This window comes from Lampetra planeri, chromosome 54, assembly GCF_965212315.1.
Source record: "Lampetra planeri chromosome 54, kcLamPlan1.2.h2, whole genome shotgun sequence".
Classification (NCBI taxonomy): Eukaryota; Metazoa; Chordata; class Hyperoartia; order Petromyzontiformes; family Petromyzontidae; genus Lampetra; species Lampetra planeri.
The window spans coordinates 2936147-2960695 of NC_136160.1; the positions used below are offsets into that span (position 1 = coordinate 2936147).

The 24549-nt window shown below is 46.7% G+C and overlaps 1 protein-coding gene across 1 annotated transcript in view; it reads left to right on the forward strand.

The window, feature by feature from the left end:
- The first annotated feature begins 2120 nt into the window (after positions 1–2120).
- Positions 2121–24549, forward strand: part of LOC144735216 (P2Y purinoceptor 1-like) — a 32283-nt gene continuing 9854 nt past the window's right edge. The window contains exon 1 of the mRNA XM_078617695.1: positions 2121–2208. The gene's annotated coding sequence lies outside the window, so the exon portion shown is untranslated. The remainder of the gene's footprint in view (positions 2209–24549) is intronic.

The following is a 24549-nucleotide window of genomic DNA, read 5'->3' on the forward strand; positions in this document are numbered from 1 at the left end:
ATTTACCGATTTTCGATGAGTAAACGGGCGAATTTTTGTTTTTTCGTTCACAAAGTCAGAAGAAGAAAAAACATATTAATCTAAATTTACATGTATTTATACTAAAGTAATAAAAAATGACTACAAAAGATTTAGAAGTAATTAGTTGATCACTTTCACGAATCAGCCCCCAAATGTAGTCTCCCATCATGTTCTCGTTATACTGTCCTTGGTTGCGGCGTTCAAAGTCCAATATATCCTGGTGGAAGCGCTCGCCTTGCTCCTCCGAGTACGCTCCCATGTTCTCCTTGAATTTATCAAGATGAGCATCAAGGATATGGACTTTGAGGGACATCCTACAGCCCATTGTGCCGTAGTTCTTTACCAGAGTCTCAACCAGATCCACATAGTTCTCGACCTTGTGATTGCCCAGGAAGCCACGAACCACTGCGACAAAGCTGTCCCAAGCCGCTTTCTTCTTACTAGTGAGCTTCTTGAGGAATTCATTGCACTCCAGGATCTCTTTGATCTGTGGTCCGACGAAGACACCGGCTTTGACCTTTGCCTAGAGACAGCTTAGGGAAGAAGTCTTGAAGGTACTCGAAGGCTGCCGTCTTCTTATCCACAGCTCTGACAAATTGTTTCATAAGGCCCAATTTGATGTGCAGTGGTGGCATCAGCACCTTCCGGGGGTCCACCAGTGGCTCCCACTTGACGTTGCTCCTCCCCACAGAGAACTCGGTCCGCTGTGGCCAGTCCCGCCTGTGGTAGTGCGCCTTGGTGTCTAAATCTTTTGTCTTCATTTTTTTATTACTTTAGCATAAATACATGCTAATATTGATTCATATGTTTTTTTCTGACTTTATGTGAACGAAAAGGCACAAATTCGTCCGTTTCCTCATTGAAAATAGGTCAATTTAAAAAAAGAAGATCACTGTCCTGGTCACAAAAGCAAAGTTTGTGAGGAATAATAGCCATTTTTTTTTACTTTTGAGGCATAAGCAATTAGGAAATAACACTTACTACCCAGAAACAAAAAAAATGTGTTACTCAGTGAAATCAACGTTTGCCGGACGTCGATTGTCATCCGGCTCCAAATCACCACCCTTCCGCTTCAAACAAGGTCAGGCTATAGGCCTGGTCAGCATGATGATGCAGAAAGTCCACACAGCTGCTGTACACCACAACCGCGAACGAAAACCCGACGAAGAACGAGTGAGTGCTATTTACCACTTTAGGATATGTACAGCTACGCCCTTCTACAGGTTGTGTTTGGCCTACTCTTCCACGCTGGCTAGATGTCTCGGTTTGAGACTGGACAGCCAAAAACACTCTACTCACTCCAGTAAACACGGTTGCTAGAGAAATCAAAAGTTTAAAAAAAAATTCAACAAAGCCACCATAAATACATAATTCCACCGTACATTTACGTAATTCTATACACGTGGAAAAGTATGTATCCCTGCAAAGAATGGATAAAAAATATATATTTTTTTCCACACACCAATCGTAGCATGTTGTGCCACTGAGCGGAACACCGCTCCACGTGTACAAGCATTGCTCAAAGTAAAATTGGTTTACGCGTGCACATCACCGCCTTGTGGTGGATCGGCCCCGATAATCTGCGTGGAGCCAGGCACTTTGGTTGCCTGGGAGACAGAGGGGGTGTGCGGTGGTGGTGGTGGTGGTAGGGGGAGATGATGGGGAGCGGTAGTGTAGTGGTTCATGCGCTGCGCTATAAAACCGGTGAGCCGTGTTCGATTCCCGCTCACGGCCGACACCCAGTAATGATTATTTGAACCGGTCCCGGGCCTCCCCCTAGATCGACTCAGCCTCAAATGAGTACCTGGTCCGGCGTGTAAACATCTCCACTAGGGAGACAAAGGCGGTCGGGCGTGGTGCTCGCCACCCACCCCCTCGTGTACCGGCCTTCATTAGGTGCTACTCGCTAACAGCACTTGCCCCAACAGTCTGTTTAGGCTGTACGGGGGATCTTTGTCTTTGGTGGGGGGGGGGGGGAGAGCGGGGATGGGGAGGGCTGTTCGCTGGAGGGGAATGATGGGTGGCGCTGCGGAGGGGCTGATTGGGAGTCAGTCAATGAGCTCGCTGCATTGGCACCTGCTGTAGCAGAGGTTAGGCGGCAGATGGCTTGTAACCCGGCTCTTAGCGGGATGCGTGGAACTTCTTCTCGTGCCGTTGGATTTTGGCTGCGTTTGCAACGAGAGTAAGGTAAGAAAGGGGGGGAATGACACGGACTCTCTCTCTCTCTCTTAATTTGTTGTGTCTTCAAGTGTCAGTTGCGGCTGTTGGGGTGCTGTTGCTATGTTTTTGTTGTTGTTGCTGCTGCTGATGTTGCTCTTCTGGCAAAATAAATGGCAGTATTGCGTGTTGAGATGTAGAATTTCGCTTCTCAGAAATTCGTGGAGGATTAAGAAAAAATACGGCACGAAGCAAATTTAATTCGCGTTTTTTTATTCGTAGAGTTCTGAAACAAATGTTTGCGAAACGTGAAATGGCTTGGTATAAATTGATGAAATGGTGAATCTAGTTTAAGAAAAACTTTCGACGAACATAAACACATTTCGAGTGAAGCTAAAAGGTCTGAATGCCATCCTCGGCATCAACATACTCAGCTACAACGAGCCAAGAAGATATGACTTACGATTACTAAAGCAATGACCGTATTTGCAAGAAAAAAAACGCTATTATAATTAAAGTATTATACTTTAATAGTCAAAATAACTTTGCCCTTTTAAGAATACGTCGGTCAAAATACTTTTTTAATTTTAGATGCACAATGATAAAATAATGTTTTTTTTTTAAACGGTCTTCTATGAAACCACTCTCTCGGTTTGTGTCCCCGTGGCCATTGATAAAAGCATTCCAATGTGCTCATCCAGTGATTTAACAATGACGCGGATGACGAGAATGCATCCAGAATGTTCACACGAAGTGCAAACCTCAACACGAGGGTCATACAAGAGAGAGAGAGAGACCACCCCCCGTCCTATTATAGATGACGTCTCAGGCAAGGGCCCTTTCTCATGGTACATTGATTGAGAGGACAAGGAGATGGGGTGGATACGAGTTTTCACTCGGGGTGGGTGGGTGCGTGATACGAATTCAATCAATTCATGATGACCGTTTGTTTTGGGTGATATCGCGTACATACAAGTGTGTTGTACACCCACCGACTTTGTACCGTTCGCCTTTTGGCGTTCTCTGGTCTGACACCGGTGGGGAGACAAGACCACGGGGCAGGCTGTCTCTGGTACAGGCCAATCAGTTTCAAGACATTGCATCATATTATCAGAGCCGTGTTTGTTTGCATGTTTGGGCACAAGTACGTGGTGGTTGATGCAGACTTGATGCCTGGCGAAAGGTTATCTTGTTTGGTGTTTGAACACCTGAACACCTCCTGTTTTATTGCCAGAAAGGGTGAAAAAGGAAACCGATATTTTTTTCCTAACCCACCTCCTTCATCCGGACGTTGTGCGAACGTTGTGAACAGCACGTGCCAATGCGTTGCGACGTCAGCACCAACAGGTTGTGCGTTGGACAGCATGACGCACACGTGACATCACCTGACGACCGCCTGCTGATGCTGGTTGTCGTCATCGCCAGCGAAACGTCGTACTCGATTTGTAAATGCTGCTGTGCGTTTGCCCTCCAGCACGCAAGCGGTGGTGCTGAAGTGGTCAACGAATTGGTCACGTTCTGTTCACGGCGTGAGAAACCTCACTGATGTGAAACGTGATTTGAAGTTTACTGATGTGCCCTGTCAGGTGGTGGGGGGCGTACGACGCATTTAGATGGACGCGATCTAACCCAAAATAAACTTTGTCACGATTCTTGTAGGTCGCGAAAGCACACGTGTTCATGACTTAAAGCTGTCGTGACTGCAGGAATTCATATGCTTTGGGTCTTTCGGTAAAGTCACGTAGATAGGTTCAAAGAAAATAAAAATTAACCTTTATAAACAGTTTGCCTTTAGAGGCTAACCCCCTTTCCGTGATGACGACCGCTTATGTTGCGATCGAAATGTCATCGTTTTTTTCATTTTCTTTGAACCTATCTGCGTGACTTTACCGAAAGACCCAATGAACGCATACGTGTTCAAAGTAGACTCAAACGAATGTCATTGCTCCGATATAGCAAATAGAAAAAAATTGACATCGTACCGTATTTTAGGGTCGGTTAACAAGCAAGCGAGATCATGAACCCGCCGCTCTGTGGAACGACACGAAGACAAACTTGCGAATGCATCGGGCGGCAGTGCACAAAGCAACACACCGCTGTGTAACTACAGCTCGATGCGTCGCATCAAGTTACGCGACACTGAGCCAGGGAGCAGTGTGGCGAGAACCCTGTAGGGTTTGTCGCGGACCCGATGGACTCCCACGTAAGACGAAGCCGGGATTTTCGCAGGCTTCCATGATCCCTATCTTCTTAAGAGCATCCGGCACAAATTGAAAATTACGCAATCTCAATGTTTCGTCGTTGATGCTGTTGCCCATAATTTGGTGATGCTTTTCAATTTAAAGAGGTGGGGGTGGGAGAGAAGGCTTCGCTTAATGAAGGATTGTGCAGCGCAAGAGGCAATGGAGGAAAAAAAACTGCGCACTTTCTCATTAGCAGAGCAGAACAGGGCACGAGTCAGCCCAAGTGGTCTCCTCGTGCAAGTCGAGTTGATAGACCCTTTGAGCGGGCGGTTTGTGCGGGGGGTGTTGTCACCGTGGCCTAACGGATAACAACACCACGATGAAGAGGTTGGGCGGTTCGATTCGATCTCTCGCCGCGGCAGTCGAAAGGCGACGGCGCCAAGTTTCGTGAATTCCCCCAAGCCTCTGTCCACCCCAGTGGTAAACGTGACCAGAATTATAAATGGGCACACCACAGTTAGTCGATCGCTAAGTCGCGTGTGCGGCGGGGGTACAATTTGAGTAACTCTCCCACCTCTTCGAAGACGGCTGGCCAGCGTGGAAGAGTAGGCCAAATGCCCGCTATGTACCGATCTAGGTGGTAGGTCAATCTGCTCGCAGTGCAGCGCGCGAGCTCTTGCAGGGCTGCGCCTTTAACTATGTGGGTTCACTCGGGGTCTCGGCGTGCCGCTGGAATAGAAACGCGTCTGGGTTTTGGGGCTGGGCGCCGATATCACAAATCAAGATAATACCGCACACTTCACATTATATAAGACGGCCCGGTGTCAATAAAGTTATACAAATCTGGTCTCACAAAGACAAAGATTTCGATTTAAAGCTTTCGTGACTGCAGGGATTCATCTTCTTGGTTCTTTCGGTAAAGTCACGTAGAAGGAAAATAATAAAATAAAATAAATTAAACATAATAAAATAATTCTCACGACGTTTCGGCCACAACGCAAGCCTTCAGACTCTGCCTTCTCGACAGACCTGTTCTCCACCTGAAGACGGCTGCTTGCGTTGTGGCCGAAACGTCGTGAGAATTATTTTATTATGTTTTATTTTTATTATTTTATTATTTTCCTTCTACGTGACTTTACCGAAAGAAACAAGAAGAAAAAAAGACAAAGATCCCCCGTGTAGCCTTAACAGGCAATACGCGAGGGGGTGGGTGACCAGCACCACGCCCGGCCGCCTTTGTCTCCCCAGTGGCGATGTTTGCACACCGCACCAGATACTCATTTGAGGCCGAGTCGACCTAGGGGAGGCTCAGGACCGGTTCAAATAATCGTCACGGGTGTTGGCCGTGAGCGGGAATCGAACTCGCAGGGCAGCGCGCTAACCGCTACACTCCCGCCGCCCCCCCATACGCACACACGCGCACGTGCACACACCCACGTCTGACGCACCCCCTAAACGTAAGTTTTTAAATAGGAACGGCGGGAGGGAGTTTGGGGGGGGGGGAGGAGAAGTGAGTCTTAGAATCGGGAGAAGACGTCAACTGTTGAGCAAGCGAACAAATGATGTCACAAAAGGATCACAAAAGGCAACGGCAGTCTGACCATCGCGGTGGAGAATGTGAGGATAAGACAATTTTGCTTGTGCAGCTCTCACCCGATCATCCGTCGCTACCGCCCTCCGCCCAATCGAAGCACCCCCAACCCCCCCCCCCCAACCCCCCCCCCAACCCCCCCCCCCAACCCCCCCCCAACCCCCCCACAACCCCCCCCGCATCTTCTGCACTCGCTCGTTTGACCCGCGCCGCGAAGGAGTTTCAACGCCCACCGCCGTTCCCACCTTTTGTCTCCTCGTTCAGCCCGCTGTCACACAGGCAGCCGGAACGCAGCGCTGCGAACATCTGCTGACAACAAACACCCGTCACCCGTGTGCTTACACATGCACGCACGCACACACACACACACGTACACACGCGCAAACACACACACGCGCACACACACACGCACACACACGCGCGCACACACACACGTACACACGCGCAAACACACACACGCGCACACACACACGCGCAAACACACACACGCGCACACACACGCACGCGCGCTCGCACGCAGATGACCCACCCCCCCTCTCCCCATGTAGCCCTTCACAGACTTTTGGGGCAAGTGTTGTCAAGCCAGTAGCGGGATCGATGAAGGCGGGTCCGGCACACGACTGGGTGGGTGGGCCAGCGCCATGCCCGCCCGCCCGCCATGCCGCCTTTGTCTCCCTACCGACGATGTTCACACACCGAGGCTGAGTCTGCCTTGTCACTGATGTTGTTGGCCGTGAGCGGGAAATCGAACTCGGGTGGCCGGGCTTCGTAGCGCAGCGCGCTGACCGCTGCACCACCGCTCCCCACTTACAGACACGCACACACACACACGTGCAAGCGATTTTAAAGCAAAGAAGTAACGTTGGCACGCACTCTCACTTTGTAAGACGATTGAAGCGTTAAGCACATCAGCCTAGACAGAGACGCGGCGTTTGCAGCAGCAAACTCGTTCTTCCGATGCATCCCTGCGCATTATAGCATTTACGTATTTATTTATTAGTGTTTTTCTATTTTTTTCGGAGCATGTCTGTTTGCATGCCTTGCCACAAAGAATGTGTGGTTAACGGAGACGTGTCGCCTTGTGATAGGTACAGTGAGGGAAAAAAGTATTTTATCCCCTGCTGATTTTGTACGTTTGCCCACTGACAAAGAAATGATTGATTGATTGCTTCTGTGAACAGGTGTCTTTTACACAGGTAACAAGCTGAAATTAGGAGCACTCCCTTTAAGAGTGTGCTCCTAATCTCAGCTCTTTACCTGTATAAAAGACACCTGGGAGCCAGAAATCTTTCTGATTGAGAGGGGGTCAAATACTTATTTCCCTCATTAAAATGCAAATCAATTTATAAAATTTTTGACATGCGTTTTTCTGGATTTTGTTGTTGTTATTCTGTCTCTCACTATTGAAATTAACCTACCATTACAATTATAAACTGATCATTTCTTTGTCAGTGGGCAAACGTACAAAATCAGCAGGGGATCAAAAACTTTTTTCCCTCACTGTACATCTACTGTGGTGTGTGAACATCTTTGTGCCTCCTGCTATTGTTGCCAGAAAGGGAGCAAAGCCAATCGTTATGTTTTCATCATTTTGATGCTGCCACTAAGGTCCCACAGATACATTTGACATTAATTCCAAATGTTTGGAATTAAAGGGCGTTGTGTTGAAGGTGTGCTGCGTTATTTTTCATAAAACACATTCCTGCGGAGGGAGCTGCTAGGAACGTTGGGTTGCTCGGTCCATGGCCAGGGTCAACGGCGGCATGGTGTATTCCGCAAATATGGCCGACTGTGAGGGCGGGCACAAGCCGGCGTGAATAGGTTAAACGTTGAGTTTTATAAGGGCACCACGGGGTGACCAGCCCCTCCCCACCCAGCACCACCCCTCCCACCCCCCACCCAGCCCCACCCTCCCCACCCAGCCCCTCCCCACCCAGCCCCTCCCCACCCTCCCCACCCAGCCTCTCCCCACCCTCCCCACCCAGCCCCTCCCCACCCAGCCCCTCCCCACCCTCCCCACCCAGCCCCTCCCCACCCAGCCCCTCCCCACCCAGCCCCACCCCTCCCACCCCCCACCCAGCCCCACCCTCCCACCCAGCCTCTCCCCACCCTCCCCACCCAGCCCCTCCCCACCCTCCCCTCTCCACCCAGCCCCACCCCTCCCATTTTTAGATGCACGACGGACGGACACAATAATCCCATGTGGGCTGGTGGAACCAGGTGGTTCCTACCAGTATAATTATCATGTTTTATACACACGAGTGCGTTTAGCCGAGAAGCGTTTCAACGCACGGTGGCCTTGACAGTTTACGGAACCTATCAGGGTTATTCGTCTAGGACCACTTCACGTTAGACCTTATTAAAGCGAATTTAATTAAATTGTTAAACAGTCCAATCGGGTGGCTCAGCCGGGAGAGCGCTTGGTTAGCAATCGAAATGTCGCGAGTTCTTCTACCCAGATCAGACTTTTGCTTTAGATCGGTGTTTTAAGAAATCACTTTCTCTCTCTTTCTCTCGCTCTCTCTCTCTTTCTGTGTCTCTCCGATGGTGCTGTGTCCGCGCCGTCGCCCAGCTGATACGATTTGTCCCAAGTTTCGCGCAGCAGGGAAGCATACATTCCGCGACACATGTGGACACATGGAGACGGTGGAATTCCATCTGCTCCGCGCATTAAAACCGTCACTGAAGACTCTTGTGACATTACCGGAAATGTCTGACGTTACATCAGTGCCGGAATAAGCGAGTGCGGGGACTGTAGCATATGTTGTTATAAAGGGGCCCTCAATAAATAAAAAAACACGTTAATATTAAAACACACATTTTTTGCTTGCATAGTAAAGTCATTGTATTTTTTCATTTGCTATACAGCCAGATAATACGACAAATCTCTAACTTGAAACACCTAAATATTTAAGGCGATATAGTACTATAGTAATAGAGCAAGTGCAGAATCACTGAACCGGAATTGATAGCTTGAAAGCATTTAGCGCGGGGCCCTTGAAAGTGCGGGGCCCGTAGCTACTACATGTGTAGCTGCTTTTGCTTCCAGGATAATCCGGCACTGCGTTACGTACGTACTTTTGCGACGCAATGCGAATTCGTGAATCTTATAGAATTGGGTGTCTGCGTCGCAGGAGCATGAGAAATGGCGACGGGTTTTGGGGGGCCTTCATCCAACAGCGGATTGATCATGGCTGATGATGATGATGATGTAGATGATGGTGATGAATGAAACCACCTCTTGAAACACGATACAGAGAGGTCAGAGCGTTGACCTGGCACAGCTGAAATCCTGGGTTCAAATCCAGGTGGTCTCGTGACTGGGCCTCAGATGAGTACCTGGTGTGGTTTGTAAAAATCGCCACTCGGGGAGACAAAGGCGGCCGGGCGTGGTGCTGGTCACCCGCCACTTCCTGTGCGCGCCAGCCTTTTCAAGTGTAGTGAGGTGATGATGATCGCAGTCAGCCCAGTCATCAATGACTGCACGCAACAATAACAACAACAACAAAGCCCATCACGTTACATTGTATTGCGCGCATAATTTGGCCAACTCTCAGCGCTGAGCATGAAACATATCAAAGTGTTTGACTGTCGTGCAACGAACATTATCCTCGGTGGCGGACCGGGACGGGAAAGTGAGTGCTTATACTTGTACTGCCCGTGACGGTTTGGATCAGAGGTCACGTTTTTCGCGTGTGACGCTGTCGTTTCTGTGTCCGCGGGCCGTCCCTAGACGAGATGGTGTTGTGCACTGCTCTGCGGGAGATCCTCACGAACACCGTCTGTGACGGCGCGCCTACCGCACAAATGGGATACACTTGGGGGGAATATTTATTACAAAAAAACACTGCAAGGGTGAGAAACATAAATTTAGGAGGGTGAAGAGTTGGTGGGGTTTTTTTTTTTTTAGCAGGGAAGAGGGAATGATGTATGGGGTAGGAAGGAACAGAGAGAAAAATAATACACGCTCCTCCGATTAGCACAGTTGGCTTACGTACGGTGCGAAAGAAGTTCAACATACGTTACACATACACACGGTCATCGGCAGAGGAGAAGGGGATGATGGTCGTAGTCGGACGGGGGGGGGGGGGGGGCAGATTCTACACAGACACGTCGCCGAGGAAGTGACCTCCAATTGGGCAGAGACAGACCGGCTACTGTGGGGAGTAGAGCGTGAACAGAGGTCGGCTGGGGTGAGGACATGGAGGCTCTGTTGAAGACAAACATGAGTGACCTTTCAGTTCACCCATTATTGCATTGGGAGCCAGTGGAGGGAACCTGCAGGATTGGGGCAATGCCCTCTTGTTTGCCGGTGTGAGTGAGAGGTTTTGGCATCGGGCATTTTTGGATCAATGCGACTTTGCAAGTGAGGGATTCGAGAATGCCACCGAGACGAGAATCGAATATCAAACACCGTGTGTTTCCCCCACGCGCACCCCTCGCCGTCATTGCCGAGTTATTGTGAATGTATTATTCAGTGAAGACTTTTGAAATTGGAAGCCGAGGATGCCAAATCGAATAGTCATATTCCTCAAATTGTGGCACGAGTAAAACAATACATTTAAAAAAAAATTTTGTTAAATGAACAGTAGAAAATGTGTTTATAATTACCCACGTAAATTAGTGGACGGCTGTGAGATTTAACTGCTAACCTTATACAAACTAGCTCGGTGATGAGCACACAACTCGCTAGATTATTCGGTCGTAAAAATACGAACGTAGAATTTCAAACAACGTTCTTTCCCAATACACTATCTTTCTGTTTTGTTTTTTTTTGTCGTTTTTACTTCACCTCACTGGTCATCCGAGTTTGGTGGAGTCGGAGGCTCAAGGACCGGGTTCAGATATTCGCTCTCGCCAACTGACGTGAACCGTGGTAGAGAACTAAAACTCAACGGTTGATGGCTTCAGAGAGACAGCTCTCTCAACCGCTGCACCACCACTCAATCACCCCCCCCCCCTCCACCCCACGAAGATACTGTGAACGCTGAATAAAAAAAAAATCAACAAATTAACTGCTCCGATTTAAAGCTTTCGTGACTGCAGGGATTCATCTTCTTGGTTCTTTCGGTAAAGTCACGTAGAAGGGAAATGATAAAATAATAATAAAACGTTATGAAATAAAATTCTCACGACGTTTCGACCACTACACAAGCAGCCGTCCTCAGGTGAAGAACCGGGCTGTCTGAGAAACAGCGTCATTAGCACGCTGTTTTTCAGACAGCTCTGTTTCTTCCCCTTCGGACGGCTGCTTGTGTTGTGGCCGAAACGTCGAGATAAGTTTCTTTTATTACGTTTTTTTTTTCTCCCTTCTACGTGATTTTACCGAAAGAACCAAGAAGACATTAACTGCTGTATACTTTTTTTTAATGGTCGTGAAAATTAACGCAAGCAGCCCACACGGATGCAAATTCATGTGTCACGAAATATTCAAAAGGCGACCCTAGGAATTCACATTGTGACACTTATTTTCTCTGATAATTATGAAGTTTGGTGAATGTAATTCACTGAGTGAATCACTGCTTTGCTCGTGATGCGTGCTCATGTACTGGGCATATATAAAATACTGCTGGGCAATGCTGATCTAGAAACTTCCAAAAGGAGTGGTGGTCCTGGAATTTCAATCTTTTAAAATAGGGCCCTGACAATAACAATGCAATGTATTCATCAGCGACCGTGTAATGGCTTGCCATGTTACGGCACGATATAAATTGTTGTTTTTATTATTATGAACACAATTCCACGAGATATCCTTACAAATCAAATCCTGCCACCCAAAACACAGCCGCCAATTCCCGGACTGTCCGGGTCAAACCGGGACACGTGGCGATCCGATTGGCAGCACAAACAGCACAAACACTTTCACAAACCTTCACCACGTTCGTCAACCACGCTGCTCCGAAGAGGAAAAGGTTCATCTAAAACGCGCGACGTTTCGAACAGTGGCCCTTCTTCAGAGCAGAGATCGATCATAATGCTGCAGTACATTGACTCTGTGTGCATATACACACACACACAATGTATGTCCATACATACCAGAGATAAACCTGTGAAGCCAGTGACAATTATAGTTTTACCAATCCACCACGTGCACAAAAAGGCACAAGTCTATACCAAGAGATCACAAGGTCCACAAAGGCAATTACAGTAATCAAGGCAGGGCAAGAGTGGATTCCCGCACAGATTCTGTGGTCTTTGTGCCTCTTGCGTGAACGTGTAATGCGCGGCCTTTTAGGGCTTAAAGAGCAACTTGGGACATGATCCATTTTTTGACCGACCGCCTCCATCCTCTCAGTACGATCAAGATGATCGCTCTTTCTACGCAGCGCCTCGTGATGCGGTTTGGTCGTCCGAGGGAGACGGAGCGATGGAATCGGCTCGTGGGCAGGGTGCCACGTGGGTGATGACACCGCGGGGATAGTGTGATATGGTGGTGGCTTAGGGGAGGTCTGTAATCTAGCAGTGGATTGATGGTGGGTGATGTATGTACGTACGTATGTTGAGATTCGTTCGCACCGTACGTAGCCAACCGTGCGAATCGGAGGTACGGGGGAGGGACAATCAACTAAACACAAAAAGCAGTTTAAAAAAAATTTGTTTTAAATCTTTATTTAAAAGTACATAGCTCCAGTTGCTTCCTAATATCGGAAGGAAGAGCCTTTCCAGACGGGCGCAGAAGCGCATCTGACCGTCTTTGTTTGATGGCTGAGCTAAAAACAAGGTATTGTGATAATGATGATGAGCACGGTGTTAAATCCGAATCGTATTTCGTTATTGCCGTTGTCAGGATTGCCACTAAACATGAGCATCACACAGTGATCATTGTAGAATGTGGATAAGGTATTGTATGCGGTACACGTAAGGAGTAGAGAGGGGCTTTCGACTGCTTTGCATGGCGCACACTCACTCCACGACAGACCAATTACTTGGTTCGCTGACGATGGGGGGTGGGATGATGTGCAGTGGTTGTAAGTGTGTAGCACAAGCCACGACACTCCTTGAGTAAAACCAAGCAAACCCCGGGCCATCATTTTCGGTAACACAACATTTTTTTGTAAGCTTGAAGATTTCTTAAAATTGATAAGCACGTACTATAGTAATAGGGTTTTACCCTTTCAACTGGTACAAAAACTGACACCTTTATACAAGGGATCATGTTTGCAATAACCACAACACAAGCAGTCAAAATGCAAACAAAAAAACGCAAGCCAACGTTCCTACCAGCTCCCTCCGCAGGAATGTGTTCAGAGCATGTTTTAGTTTGCATGTTCACCACGAATACGTGTGGTTAATGCAGACATGATTCCTTGCAAAAGGTTTCTATTTGGTGTTTGAACATCTTAACACCTCCTGTTTTATTGCCAAAAAGGGTAAAACCTATTTTTATTTTTTCATTCTTTGATACTGGCAAAACTTGAACTCATTACATATTTTTCCGTGAGTCACAATCACGCATATACATGCGATTTGGATGAATGCTACCACCACTATGATCACTGTTACATTGCTTTTATGGCTTTATTTTGGTGATTTCGAAAACTTTTTTTGTTTGGCCATGTTTGTTTGTTGTAATACGGAGTTAGAATGATGGCCTTAATCTAAGTTGTCTTGTGGTTGTTGTTGTTGTTGTTGTTTGACTTGCATCCCACTGGGATTTTTGCACACAGCGTTGGTGTACGGTGCTTTTTCTGGAATATTTTTTGCTGTTTCTTCCTGGATTTTCTGTTTGCACATAGTCACAAAGCCACTTTAAGATGTTTTCTTGTTCATGTTTTTGTCTTTTGCTTGTTGCGGTTGCACCCGATTCAAGAGCCGAATGGCTCACAGGGCTCTACCAAATAAATAAAACTGAAAACTGAAACCACTGAACTGGCATTCGCTATCAAACATTCAAACGCTATGGACGCCACCGCGTCCATTGTGCCAGACTTGGTGTTCTTTGAGGCTACGTGGCGTGGCTAAGGCTTGCCGGCAAGAAAGTCAGTGCACAGACTCGGATGCCGTGGGCTAACAGATTGTTCATGCTAATGGTTGATCCATCCGTGCTCTCTCGTGTGCCAGCCTGCTTTGTTTTAGCTGCCAGTGCGCCGAGCGTCGCTCCTCCGCCTCCTGTTGTTGTTGTTTGGAGGGAGCTTCAGACAGCTGCTCGAACGCGTCATAAACAAGCTGTGACACCCGCGGTACAGCTGGCAGCAATGGTTTACTCAGCTCTCTGGGTTCTTTCGTGCCAAGTCAGGCTATCTGAACTATTTTTTCATTAAAATATTACTAAACGGTTTTTTTTTTACTTAAAACTTTCCTGACAGTAGGAATTCATATGCTTTGGTCATTTCGGTAAAGTCACGTAGATAGAAAAAAAACTTTTTCTGATGATGACCGCTTGTGTTGCGATCGAAACTTCGTGGTTTTTATTTGTGTATTTTTTTTCTACGTGACTTTACCGAAAGAACCAAAGAATATGTTTTTTTTTATTTTACCAGGTAAGGCCTACAGAGCTATATAACTATCTTTCAGAAGCGACCTGGCCACAAATGATAGCTCAACGAATTGGCTTATCGCCATGTGGAAATGTATAGCAGCCAAATACTCTAAACGCGTGATGTTGCTGCTCAATGTGGAGGGGGCAAAAAAAACCGGAGGACCCGGAGAAAAATCCACGCGACCACCGGGAGGGAGATACGCAAACTCCAAATATACAGCAGCAGGCGTCAGGGTCGAGATCGAACCCCCGACCTCCTGCATACCAGGCGAGGTAGTTAACATCTCCTAGCCACCGTGGTGATGATGATGATGATGAGAGAGAGACACGCAAACTCCAAACATACAGCAGCAGGCATCGTCAGGGTCGGGATCGTACCTACAACCTCCTGCACACCAGGCGAGGTATTTGACATCTCAAGCCCGTGCCGTGCCCATTTCACGAGACGGCTAAACAACAACACGCTCGGCTGCCGTCGGAAACCCGACATTAGACCTCGAAGCAGCTCCTTCATCGATTGCCCGCAAATTTACGTACACAGCCGCATGGAACTGTCCGGGGCTTAGCTCCGGAAATAATGTCAGGGACTCGGGGAATCAGCGGGTGGTGGGGGATGTCGCAAAAATAATATTCCGTGAGAAAAGAATCCCTGTGCTTGTGTATGCGTTTGAACAGAGACGCTTGCATACAAATGTCCGCGCGCGTGTGTGTGTGTGCGTACGTTCGGTAAGGATTTGGGCTTGATTGGACAATTCTCATGCGGGGGTGAAGGTGGCGTGGTGACAGGATAAGGTAACGTTGCATATCCAGAAATGCCACGTCCATGCGCGTGCCTTACGATTTTCTCTCTCTCTCTCTCTGCCTTCAATGTCCCTCTTTCCCGCGCGAAATGGCATGCAAATTAAAACCTGAATTCGGCACACACACACACACAACACATCCTTTGCTGTAAATGTCCCACGGCAAGGAGGTGATGGATGTTGCTCTGAGGTAATGGTTATCACACTGGCCCTGCCATCCAGAGGACGCCGTTTGCCCGTTTGATTTGACCTCCGGGCACGGAAGTTCGTGAAGCGTTTAAAATGGGTGTCTGCGTCGCAGGAGCATGAGAGATGGCGACAGGTTTCGGGGGCCTTCATCCAGCAGCGGATTGATCATGGCTGACGACGATGATGATTAACGCAACCACGTCTTGAAACACGGCACAGGGAGGTCGGAGCGATGACCTTCCACCACTAAAGTCCTGGGTTCAAATCCAGGTTGCCTTCTGACCAATCCTTCTCTCCCTCTGTCCAGCCAGCAGTGAAAATGACGACACCGCAGAAAGTTTGCCCGGTCCAGTTTGGAAGAGTAGGCCGAATACACCTCCAGAGGGAGATCCCTCTCCAGGTCCCTTTCTGGCAGCAGTGACGCGAAGGAGACGTTTCGAGGGCTGCACCTCTGACTTTATTTGCCTGGAGGCAATCCCAGTGCGCGATCCATTACGAGGCAGTCGCATACCGCTCCAACTGAGAGATGTTTATAACAAACAACAACAAACCCCATCACATGCTGCAGAAGCTCATTCTGGATTATTATTATTATGATATAAATAATTTAAACAGTCAGTTTGCTGAGCCATAACCAAATGCTGCAGTTTAACGTAATTATGGAAAGCCAATAGGTGAGCAAAACTAAATATGTCCTTGTATGTGCAGATACAGAACATATGGTGATGATAAAATAGTTTTATTTATTTATTTGGTTAAATATACATTTTGGAATCTTAGCATTTAGTAGAAATGCCTAAATCTAGAACTGCCAAAGAAGGCAACCCGCAAAAAATGTCTTAGAGTAGTGGAAGAAAAATATCAATGCTATTTTCACCCGAGCACTCATTTTAGGGGCCTAATGGTGGTTAATTTGGGACGCTGTCATATATTGTTGGGCTGCACAAGAGGTCGTTTAATATTTCCTGATTTTTTTTGTGCACTTTCCATTCCATTGGCCGGAGAAAGAGGAACACTTGGGATGAAGAATCAGAGTCGTTATTCATACTGGAGAAATCCAATGAGAACGTATATTCGGGTTAAATACATAATTAAAACATCAAAATTGTAGAGGTTGTTATGCATTAGATCGCGTATATGTCAATGTGTCGTGAAACCCGCCACCACCCGACAACCAGTCTCATCAAGAGAGGGCCTGATGAGGTTGGTGGTAATTACTGCCAAAACGTGGCTTTGCTCTCCAACACACCAGTGTGCTGAACTAGTAACTAATTGGCCACGTTCTGTTTAAGTAACAACCCTTACTAATTGGTTGTGTCGGGTGGTGGCGGGTCTAACGACACATTTATATATTTACACGATCTAACCCAAAAAAAAAACTCTACTGTGGATGATATTGCTCGCGAAAGCTTTACATGGTGTTAAAAAAAATTAACCCGTAAAAACAAAGTTTTTCACTATAAATCCTTTATATGGGTGGCATCGGTTTTATTTTATTATTCATTTCTGTTTTTATTTTGCTTTCGATTGGTTTACATTGCATTCCATGACAGGAGGACCTTGCTGTGTTTTCAGTTTCTTACAAAGAGCAAGACAATAAATTACAGTACGTGTTCAATGGGCCACAAACCAGCCCACATTGGTCTTTGAAACGGGCGGCTAGAGTCCTTTCATCCTCTGGCTTGAGATGGCTGCCACCTATGGGTCAGATGATTGCCTGCCACCATTAAGCAATTGGTAATTAAATATTTAAAAAAAATTCCTAAAAAGTGTAAAATTTTGGAAAAAAAATTTCACGAAAATAAATTGTCACTCACAACGAGTCTGTGTGCAAAATGTCAGCTCGATTGGATCACGGGAAGTGGGTTAAAAAACGACCGAAAGATTTGCACGGTCATAAGCGCGCAAACGCGCAAGCAAGCAAGTGAACTTAATCTAAAGGATTTAATAATTGAAACCGTGACGAAAGGTCAGAGCGGGCTCGGGGCAGAACACGGAAGGGGTGGTGGCTGATGGTCAAGAATTGTGATGCGAGCGGCAGCCGAAGTATCGAACGCATCCACTAAAGGAAGGGTCCCCAACCCCCGGGCCGCGGACCGGTATTGGTCCGTGGCCTGTTAGGAACCGGGCCGCACAGCAGCAGGAGGTGAGGGTGGTGAGTCCGCGCATGGAACCCGCCCCCATTGTTTTATAACACTGGTCATCAAAAAAAAAAAACTTTTTTTTCTGGCCTGGACTTTTGCAGCTGTTTTAGACTAATTTCAGGGTGCTGATTCCAAATCTGATCTCAGATTTGCTTTATCACATCTAATTTTTATGCTATAGGTATACCCCATTTTCATTGATTTTACCCGAAATTAACTCTGTCACTTATGATTGCAAGTTGTTGCGAGTCAGTGACTGCTTTAGTGTTAAAATATGGTGCTGTATTTTTAGGATAGTGTGTTTATAATATCATTTTATGTAGATATCCACATTTATTTAATATTTTTCTTCCGCAGTTTTTATTGAAAATGCAATATTTGATATCTCAAAAACCTGATGTGATAGACAAAAACTGATGCCAGATTTGGAATCAGCACCCCAAAATTATATTAAAACCGTTGGAATACCTCATGCCAGAAAAAGTATGTTGACCAGTATTATTCACCACTTCCGTCCGCGTTTCTTTCCCGCACTGCACGATGGTCTCAGTGTCACAGTGTTGGTGAGCCCACAAGCTGCTAACCCCTAGTAGCCAGAATGAGTACTAAACAAACGTCTCTGGAGAGCTTCTTTGAAAAGGGGGAAAGACCCAATGATGACCCCCCCCCCACACACCGGTCCGTGAAAAAATTGTCTTCCACGAAACCGGTCCCTGGTGCCAAAGAGGTTGGGGACCGCTGTACTAAAAGGACGTTCACCAAAGGAGACGGAGCGGTGAAATCAGCTCGTGTGTGAGAGATGGTGGCGACTTGGGGGACGCCTTCATCCAGCAGTAGATGTATTATGACGACGATGATGGGATGGGCACTGTTTGCTCAATGTCCTTTCAAGGTAAATGTTGAATGGATCAAGCAAATGCGTCTGCGGCTTCTGACTTAATCTTGACGACAATAGTGGCAGCCCTAGTGCTCTGAATTGAATGTGATCCATCACCGCTTAGTGCAAACGTTAGGTGTGTGCACAGTCATTCGAGACTATTAAACGCATACACAGAAGCGGTGCCATTTGTGGCCATTGGTTTGAAAGGCGTAATTTATAATCCATTCTCATTCATTCGTCGTTCATTCATTCATTCATTCCTGCCTTCATCCATTCGTGGGCCCCGTACGGAGTTAATGACACTCGCATTACCCGATATTTAAACATCACAAGTCCATTATCGAGTGCTATGCAAGTTTAAAAACATTTTTGGGCACGTGCTGCATATGTCGATCATATCTCCGCCGTGCTGTGCACAATTGATCGATGTAAAAATGGTAGAGAATTTAAGAAAACACATTCATAATCACGCTCACTCACAAGTGAAACATCAATTTGGACATTGTATTTGCCCATTAACTTCACGTAGAGACGACAGCTCGCGGTTTGTTTATTCTTCCGCCTGTGAGTTGCTGCAGTCGGATTGGGTCTGTACTTTAACACCTTAGGGCTACGGTGGACAATGATTGTCACTTAATTCTAGATTTGAAGCTTTCGTGACTGCAAGGATTCATATTCTTAGTTTTTTTCGGTAAAGTCACGTAGGTAAAACATTAAAATTATTATAAATTTTAATGTTTTAAAATTATTATAAATTTTAATGTTTTACCTACGTGACTTTACCGAAAAAACCCAAGAAAATTATTGTCACTTTGGTTTACAACGCCGCTCACAACACCCCCTCCTCCCCCCCTCTGCACGTGACATCTGGCCCATCGGGGCAGACTGCAGCCTCCCCCTACACGTGCGAAAAGCAGTGCGTTCGTCGCACGTGGCTTTGGAGATCCAAACACCCGTCCTTAGTCGCACGCACGTACGCACGTGTGCGTGCGTGCGGTGTGCGTTGAACTTCTTTCGCACCTTCTTGGTTCTTTCGGTAAAGTCACGTAGAAGGGAAATAATAAAATAAAATAATAAAACGTAATAAAATAATTCTCACGACGTTTCGGCCACAACGCAAGCAGCCGTCCTCAGGTGAAGAACAGGTCTGTCGGAAAGACAGCGTCTGAATGAGACAGACCTGGTCTTCACCTGAGGACGGCTGCTTGCGTTGTGGCCGAAACGTGGTGAGTATTATTTTATTATGTTTTATTTTTATTATTTTATTACTTCCCTTCTACGTAACTTTACCGAAAGAACCAAGAAGATGAATCCCTGCAGTCACGAAAGCTTTAAATCGAAAAATACCCATGTAGTTATCAACATTGTACATTGATTTACGGTTAAGAACCAAAGGGGTGCAAGGCTGCAGTAAAGGCGAAGGAACTACTGCTCTGGAGGGTTGTTAACTCTCATTTATATACTCTTAGTTTTTTCGGTAAAGTCACGTAGGTAAAAAAATGAAATTAAAATTAATAAAAATAAAATAAAAAATATAATAAAAATCACGACGTTTCAGAGGCAACACAAGTCTCCGTCATCAGGTGGGACCGTCACAGCCAGATTTGCTGCATCAAGTGAGGCAGGGATTCAAGATGCAAGCTCTTAAATACAAGTTCAGGAGGAGGAGAAGAGGGGGGGGAGCTTATCAGAATGTGGTAGCCAATGAATGGAACGTATCGGGATGGGGGGGGGCGTCAGTGTGTTGTGCCATCCGTGCGTGCTCATCGATGTGTCTGGGTACACCATGTGCAATCATCACGCTCAAACGGCACAACAACAACAACTTCTTGGTCAGGTAGAAGGGAAGTAATAAAATAATAAAAATAAAACAATAAAATAATTCTTACACCTGAAGACGCCTGCTTGCGTTGTAGCCGAAACGTCGTAAGAATTATTTTATTATGTTTTATTTTTATTATTTTATTACTTCCCTTCTACGTGACTTTACCGAAAAAACCAAGAAGATGAATCCCTGCAGTCACGAAAGCTTTAAATCGAAAAACAACAACAACACAAATACGTCCAACAGTTGAATGAACTTAAACGCGGCTCGTGTGCAGTGGTAGTGGTGGCTGCTTCGATTGTCAATCGTAACGATGAATACAATTGCTGGATGAATGCCATGTCAATCGGGGGGGGGGGGGGGGTTGGGTGACCATACTTCACCATGCCAGTCATTGCAGGTTAGTGAAGGGGATGTCGGTTGTGGGGTGCAGGACTGGTTCCAATCTCACGCTCGCACACCGATAGCCATGGACGGGAATCGAACTCAGATTGCCGAGTTCGTAGCTCAGCGTAACCAACCACTGCTTCGAAACCCTTAACTAACGCAGGTCACGTCCATAGACTTTCACAATATATATGTGTGTGTGTCAGTGAACTACAGCACTGGTGTCTCAATCTGTGGTTGGTGCACCGTGAGGTGAACCTGGCGACCTGAGTTCGAATTCAGAGCCAGGGCAAAAGTGAGTGGTGAGCGATATCCGAACTGGTCCTTGCAACAATGACCTTCACAAAGAGCTGAAACTACACTATGGGAACCTCATTTGCCAGTAAAAATATGATAATTGGTTTTTTACCCTTCTATCTGGCAACAAAACTGACACCTTTTTACAAGGAGTCATGTTTGCATAGACCGCAATGCCTGCAGTCATAATACAAACAAAAGAACATAACTCTGATAATGTGCACTGTCCTTGAAGTGCACATTATCAGAGTTATGTTCTTTTGTTTGTATTATGACTGCAGGTATTGCGGTCTATGAAAACATGACTCCTTGTAAAAAGGTCTCAGTTTTGTTGCCAGATAGAAGGGTAAAAAAACAATTATCAAAGAGCTGAAACATTATTAATATTATTATTACTACAACTACCGCGTGAATCTGCTGTTGGTCTCCTCTAGATTAATTGATTCCATCATGAGCACCGTCATTCTTGCGACGTGCGTGTTCAGAAGCACAACGGGGAAGAGAGATATATTGATTACCTCATCCAGCAAGTTTCCTGCCTGCCTAATTAGGTGGTCGCAAACAGCGTTTGCCTCACCAACTCCCTCGCCCGATATGCAGGAGGCATTGGGTTCGATCCCGACGCTGACGCCTGTGGTATATTTTGAGTTTGCGGGTCTATCTACCCGCGGTCGCGTGGATTTTTCTGGGTCCCCCCCCCCCGTCCACGTTTAGAATAAACATCACGCGTTTAGAGTATTTGGCCGCAATAAATTTCCACGCTCCGATGAGCCGCTCCGTTGAGCTATCTTTTTGCGATGGCCAGGATCCACTTCTGAAAAAAAGAGCTGTATAGCTCAGTGGAGCCTTTGCCTTGTGGTGAAATAAAAAAAATAGTGACTCGAAGTGACGGAGGACCCTTTAGTGTTTGCCGTGTCCGCTCGGTCGGTGTGCCTGTCAGCCGTCGTGTGAAATCTGTGTTTGCTCAAAGCGCGCTTCGTTAGCGCAGCAGCAACAGCAGCAACAGCAGCAGACAACCCGAAACTGCAGTTCCACAGAAATTGCAGCGAAAATGTGGTGAAAAGAAACGGTGGAGTTGGTGCGGTCGTTGGTGCACTGCGCCACAAATCCCTTGGCATTGGACATGGGGGAGGGTGGAACGACCTCTGACAAGGTGGAGTGACTCTGCCTCTCTCACAACCAACGCGTGAACGTGGCCTGGGTGGACCCGCGGATTTGTCAACCTTTGGTGCGTCGACAAATGCGGCTGGTGGAGGCCCCTGGGCTGCAGCTCCTAAAGCCCCCCACGCCTTGATCCGGGCTCTGGTTGCACGCACACGTAACAGACAAGGACGTGATCATTGGTCTTATCATATTTTTTACTGGCAAATGAGGTACCAATGGTGAGACAAGGACGTGTGCCAAACGCAACTGCGAGTTAAGTATTTCAGGGACTGCACCAAAGTAAACATCGTGTTTAATTTTTTTTTTATATAAAGCACCTTCACTCAGTGAACACGCCAACGTCAGACCAACGTTGGATCAACGTTGAATCAACGTTTGTCCAACGTTCCGTGTTTCCTGGGCTTACACATCCAGAGTTTTATAGGCGCGCTGTGACGACGGTTGCTATGTCGTCGCTGGTGCACACACACACACACGGCACACTGGTGAGTGAGAACCCCGAAATCATCGAACGTTGCGCCGACGTTAGACCAACGTTCCGTGTTTACCGGGGAATCACCTCTTCAGACGAATCCGGTTGAGGCGCACGAGCTGCATCTGTCGTGGGGAGATACCAAGTTCTAGATTTGATTCTAGATTTGAAGCTTTCGTGACTGCAAGGATTCATACTCTTAGGTTTTTTCGGTAAAGTCACGTAGGTAAAAAATTAAATTAATAAAAGTAATTTATTTCTATTGCTTTTATAAACATTTTTATTTTTTCGGTAAAGTCACGTAGGTAAAAATTTAAATTAATAAAAGTAATTTATTTCTATTACTTTTATAACATTTTTATTTTTTCGGTAAAGTCACGTAGGTAAAAAATAAAATTAATAAAAGTAATTTATTTCTATTACTTTTATAACATTTTTTATTTTTTCGGTAAAGTCACGTAGGTAAAAAATAAAATTAATAAAAGTAACTTATTTCTATTACTTTTATTAATTGTATTTTTTACCTACGTGACTTTACCGAAAAAACCTAAGAGTATGAGATATCAAGTCCCATGCATCTGTGGGGGCTCCGTCCGGGATTGTTCATGGGGGTACAGGAAGCACTTGGCCACCCCTTCATTCATTCACTCGTTCGTCCTTGCCTTGAATCTCTCCCACATTACGTACGTGTGTATGGTGAACTTCTTTCGCACCGTACGTGGCCAACTGTGCTAATCGGAGGTGCGGGATTGCAATGCATTGCCTTGAGTGGTGTACTATTATTACTGTTGTTATTACGCTACCGACACAGACCGGGGCTTGTATTGCCTAGGGAAGGCTTACGGACTCAACATGAGGTCAGTGCAGGGAACACCAGGACAGGGGGCAACTCGAGGTGCCACCTGCACACGCATGCGAGAGCTACGTAGCCACAACCGCGGTGGAAGGACAACAAACTAAACACGACACCAACAAGAAGCGGTTCTCATTTAAAAAAAAAATATTGCCATCAATCGAAATTATTGAAAAGTGCCATAAGCCTCCAGTTGCGAACTAGTGTCGGAAGGAAGAGCGTTCCAGACGGCCACAGAAAGCGCGCAGTGCGGTGGCCGTCTTACAGACCTGTTCTTCACCTGAGGACGGCTGCTTGCGTTGTGGCCGAAACGTCGTGAGAATTATTTTATTTTTATTATTTTATTATTTCCCTTTTACGTGACTTTACGGAAAGAACCAAGAAGATGAATCCCTGCAGTCACGAAAACTTTAAATCGAAAAATTCTGCTCACTTGTGTGTGTTGTTGTTGTTGTTCATAATAAAAAATAATAATAGTACAAAACAAACAAACCGCTGTTAACGGCAAGAGAGCCCACTACTCGAGTCGTCCTGCTCAGGGATCTTGACTGCTCCTATCAACACCAACACGCACACTTGGTAGGGCACCACCACTGGGCTCGACTTGAACCTCTTCTTCCGCGGAGCCCGGAACCTTCGTCTCACACCTCCTTCTAAACACTCTCTCCCCCCCCCCCCTCTCCTCCTTATATCCCCTCTCTCCCCCCCCTCTCCTCCTTCTACACCCCCCCCCCTCCTCCTTCTTACCCCCCCCCCCTCCTCCTTCTTACCCCCCCCCCCTCCTCCTACTAACCCTCTCTCCCCCTCTCCTCCTTCTAAACCCTCCCCTCTCTCCTCCTTCTACACCCTCTCTCCCCCTCTCCTCCTTCTAAACCCTCTCTCCCCCCTCTCCTCCTACTAACCCTCTCTCCCCCTCTCCTCCTTCTAAACCCTCTCTCCCCCCTCTCCTCCTACTAACCCTGTTTCCTCTCCTCCTCATAAAGGCCCTCTCATCTCCTCTTTCCCGCCAATCTGTATCTCGTTTAACAAAAACAACCCCTCTCTATAATGAATCTGTATCTCTTTGGGGTTCCCGCCCGCCAATACACCCCTCCCCCCTCCTTTCGC